Below are 5,000 nucleotides of genomic sequence, written 5' to 3'. Positions count from 1 at the left end.
TATTAATAAAAATGTTATAGTATTAAAAAGTCATAGTATAATATTAATGAAAATGTTATAGTATAGTATTGATAAAAATGTGTACTATAGTATTAAAGTCATAGTATAGAATTAATAAAAATGTTATAGTATTAATAAAAATGTTATAGTATATTATTAATAAAAATGTTATGGTATAGTATTAATAAAAAGTCATAGTATAGTATTAATAAAAATGTTATAGTATAGTATTAATAAAAATTCATAGTATAGTATTAATAAAAAGTCATAGTATAGTATTAATAAAAATGTTATAGTATAGTATTAATAAAAAGTCATAGTATAGTATTAATACAATTTTTATTGTTTAGTATTAATAAAAAGTCATAGTTTAGTATTAATTAAAATGTTATAGTATAGTATTAATAAAAATGTTATACAATTAATAAAAAGTCATAGTATAGTATTAATAACATTGTCATAGTATAGTATTAATACAAATTCATAGTATAGTATTAATAAAAATGTTATAGTATAGTATGTAGAAATAACTTAAGGCTATAACTATAAAGACCGTTGCCATGCTTGCATCACTCCCTTCCCCCTCCTATAGTCCCTATGGCCACTTGGCCAGTGTGAATGCAAATGGAAAACGGTTTTGGGGGAGAGTAGTTAGTAGATCTGTTTAGAAGTGGACTGTTCCTATAACTACGTTCCTGTAACTACTTGGTTGGAAAGCGGCCATTGCCTTTGCCAGAACAAAAGACACAGTCTCAGTAGGTGATGACACAGACTTGTTAGGACTCTTGTTGCATCATGCTGATCTGAATGCACAGGAGCTGTTTCTGGCACCAGACCCAAAGAAAGCAGCAAAAACAAGACGGATATGCTGCATAAAGCAGACGAAGGAGGTGTTTGACAATCTCCTCTTTATCCATGCCATTTTAGGCTGTGATTCTAGGTCTCGTCTATTTGGCATAGGAAAGGAAATGGCACTGAAAAAAAGTAAAGAATGACACTAGCTCAGGTGTTCAGCCAGTCACAGGAAAATGTGGGAAAAGGCATCATCAGTGCAGCAGATGAAAAAGCTCTAGTGTCTCTGTATGGGGGCGACAAAACTCAAACTCTCCCTCCAAAAGTTCTATAGTCTTCGGGTCTTCTACCAAACTAGTGCAGTGCCCGTTGAAAATTTGCCTGTTTGGAACGGGCCGATTGCTTGGCCTGTGGTATTGCTGCTTGTAGAATTCATCAAACCCAAATTGTACCCCAAAATGACTTAGAGAAGGACCCCAAACCACTTCTTATGCAACTCTCCTGTATACCTACTACTAACCTACTGACAGAGAACACTGCAGATTCAGAATGTAATCACAAAATATCCCAATGACAATGTGGAGTAATCTGTGTGTGTGTGTGTGTGTGTGTGTGTGTGTGTGTGTGTGTGTGTGTGTGTGTGTGTCAGATGGAGAATGACAGTCTGAAGGCAGCAGAGTCTGAGGTTGTCATGACGATGAGACGCAACGCACAGGTAGCGTCAGAGTACCTGAACAAGACGGCGAGCCACGCCCACTCCTCCATCAGGTCAGTTCATTAAGACAACTGGAACCTGTCTGTCTGCCTGTATGTCTAACTGTCTGTCTCACTACCTGCCTGCCTGTCTCTCTGCCTGTCTGTCTCACTGTCTGCCTGTCTGTCTGTCTCCAGCCGGCTGTTGGGGGAAGCAGAGACTCTGTGTCTCGTGTCTCAGCTGCTTCAGTCCATTGACAAGATCTCAGACCTGGACCCAGAGTCCTGAAGTCCTGCACATGCTCAGACTGCTCCGGGCCCGGTCTGGTCCGGCCCGCTGGACGTCTCCACGGCAACACGCCAACACGTCTCCACGGCAACACGCCAACACGGCACACCTCAGCACGTGGCCCTGCTACAACATGGAGCTGGAGACTGGCTGTAGCTGCACTTCTACCAACACACTAAATGCTTCTGAACCAATGGGATGGCTCCATTCCTGAACACTGTCCACGTGTCCTGTACCACATGTCATGCTGTTAGGACAAAGTTAGCATGTAGCTACATGTAGCGTCTGTTGCCGTTGACTCGTCCAGCGGGTGTGATCTAGCATCACCCTCAGACGGGAGACATTTGTCCTCTCTGACTCTTTAATCTGAAAGTGAAGATCCCGACCTTTGATGACATCACAGCAGGCAGAGGAAATGCTGGCTGCTGATTGGTCGGTTGGATTGTAGCAATGAGTGTTTTTTTTGTATTGAGTGTTATTAAATATAAAGTGTTAACAGCTGCAGCGCGTTGTTATTCATTAATCAACTCTGAAGTTCTGTTATAAACCTTTTTTTATTGTGATTAATTGCTGAATTTCTATAGTTAATCGTGATTAATCACATGTTTTATCACATGATTCACATTTCAATAAAGATGGCTCCGTCGGCAGTGAATAAAGACAAGGAGGAAACAGTCTTTAACACTCTGTACAAACTGGATTGGTGGTGTTTAAATTTCAGCCGGGCGATACGGTTAGGATATCAAAGCACAGAGACTTGTTTCAAAAAGGTTATGAACAAACATTTACAGATGAGTTTTTTTACAATATCAAAACGTAAGGTAGGACACCTCCTGTTTATGTACTAAAGGACAATAGCAGGGAGACATTGACAGGGACCTTTTTACGAAGCAGAGTTACAGGCTGTAAAAGTAGACAAAAACAAAGTGTTTCAAATAGAGAAAGTTGTGGCTAGAAAGAAAACAGGTGGTAAAGATCTAGTACTCGTGACATGGTTAGACTGGCCAGAGATATTCAATTCATGGATCTCTGAGGTCAATATGCGCGAGAATATTATCAGATGGTGGAATCAACAGGCTGTCATTTAAAGTATCGATCATTAGCCATATCACGAGAGGGTTTCAGGGATGGTTATACATTGTTTTCTTTCAATTTGGAACCTGATGGTGGTGGGGGGTTGGGGGGGATCAGGAAACCAGATTAGAGGTGCGATTCAGAAACCCCCTTCCACGGACGGTGACCCTGATCTGTTATTCTGTTATTGATTCTATAATCGAAATATCTAACCGAAGACAAGTCCTGTTGGACCACTACTAAGATGAATACAATAGAGCTTACCAGCATACTTAGAAAAAGAATGACTAGGAAAACTATTTCTTAGGTGTCATGCCATGTGATCAGCTCCCAAAAACCATCATTTGTAAATTGCCTGTGATGTTTGTGGTAAATACGAATCCTAGTAACATGCCTGGTGAACACTGGCTGGGTTTTTACATTACCGAAAACAAACAGGGTTTGTTCTTTGAGAGCTTTGGCCAATCGCCTACCGTTTTCCCTCAGGAAATTATCCATCTCCTCTTAAAAAACTGTGTGGAGATGTACCATTCAGGGGTCCAAGTGCAAAATAATTATTCTACAACATGTGGTATGTAACGATACAATGGTCAGTCCTTTTGTTAACTAAATACATCCAGATGTGTGTCACGACCAGAAATTTAAATGTGTACAATGTTCATGTGCTACCTATAGGTAAAAAAGCCTCATGTAATGATGATGCTTTTTCAATAATAAAGAATGTGGAATATGATATCTCTTTTTTTGATGTTTTATTATTTTTTAAAAAGAGATCTATACAGAAAAATGCACTCAATAGGTAAAATGAGTGTAAAACACAGTCATTACTGTTTCAGGTTATATTCAATTCTGTCTTCTGCTATCGCATTACAGAAAAAAAAAATTCTTGTGTCACTGATACAATCATATATTCACATACACTATCTTTTAGGTATACACACACAGTGTGGCACACGTTACCGTCACAGTTTACAGTCAATACCGTCTTTTCTAGGTTTTCACATCAATGAATAAAAAAAATACACTCAATAGAAATAATAAAAAAATTGATTAAAAACTAGCTACTACATTTAAAACACTGTCCTGTGTTGCATTGCTAAGGCCCTCTCTATTAAACCTGTCTGGGTGCTATGCACGCCTTCTGGCACACTATCAGTATCATCCAAATCAATATTTCGCAGAACATCTTGACGAAATTCAGTTGCATTAAAAACGGTATCTCTCTGGATATAATTTTAGATGTTACCTTAGAAACCCTCCCCTCCCCACACTGTACAGACCCCTGAGGATTTTTTGGGGGTACAACGTATGTACTTGTGGACGGTTGTGGACAGCTATAAGCATCTGTACAGATAGGTTTTGACGACTGGACACTCTCAAAACATGCCGACTGCGTATTGTCTGGACGTACGGTTGAAGGACCATGATTTGACTGTGGGGATGTGACAAGACTGTTTGATTCTTGTGTTGTTGTCTCACTATCTCTATCATCTCTATCATCTCTATCATACTATCATCTCTATCATCTCTATCATCTCTATCATACTATCATCTCTATCATCTCTATCATCGCTATCATCTCTATCATCTCTATCATCTCTATCATCGCTATCATCTCTATCATCTCTATCATCGCTATCATCGCTATCATCTCTATCATCGCTATCATCTCTATCATCTCTATCATCTCTATCATCGCTATCATCGCTATCATCTCTATCATCTCTATCATCGCTATCATCGCTATCATCTCTATCATCTCTATCATCTCTATCATCTCTATCATCTCTATCATCTCTATCATCTCTATCATCTCTATCATCGCTATCATCTCTATCATCTCTATCATCTCTATCATCGCTATCATCTCTATCATCGCTATCATCTCTATCATCTCTATCACTAGGCATATAGCCCAACACAGCTTTGAATATCTTTGTCTGTTTCTCACACAATCGTAAATAATCCTGATGATTGCTTGCTGCACGTGTGTAATCGTCCTCACACGGCCAATCTAGATCTTCATCACTACTATCAGTACATACACGTAGCGGTTCGGATTTTTTAGTTTTTTTGGCGGGGGGAGCCATTTTGCAATTAATGTACATATAGTTTACACAACCAATAAACTGATTTAATGCTTCTTTGTCAT

This window comes from Perca flavescens, chromosome 5, assembly GCF_004354835.1.
Source record: "Perca flavescens isolate YP-PL-M2 chromosome 5, PFLA_1.0, whole genome shotgun sequence".
Lineage (NCBI taxonomy): Eukaryota > Metazoa > Chordata > Actinopteri > Perciformes > Percidae > Perca > Perca flavescens.
This window is presented reverse-complemented; position numbering follows the sequence as displayed.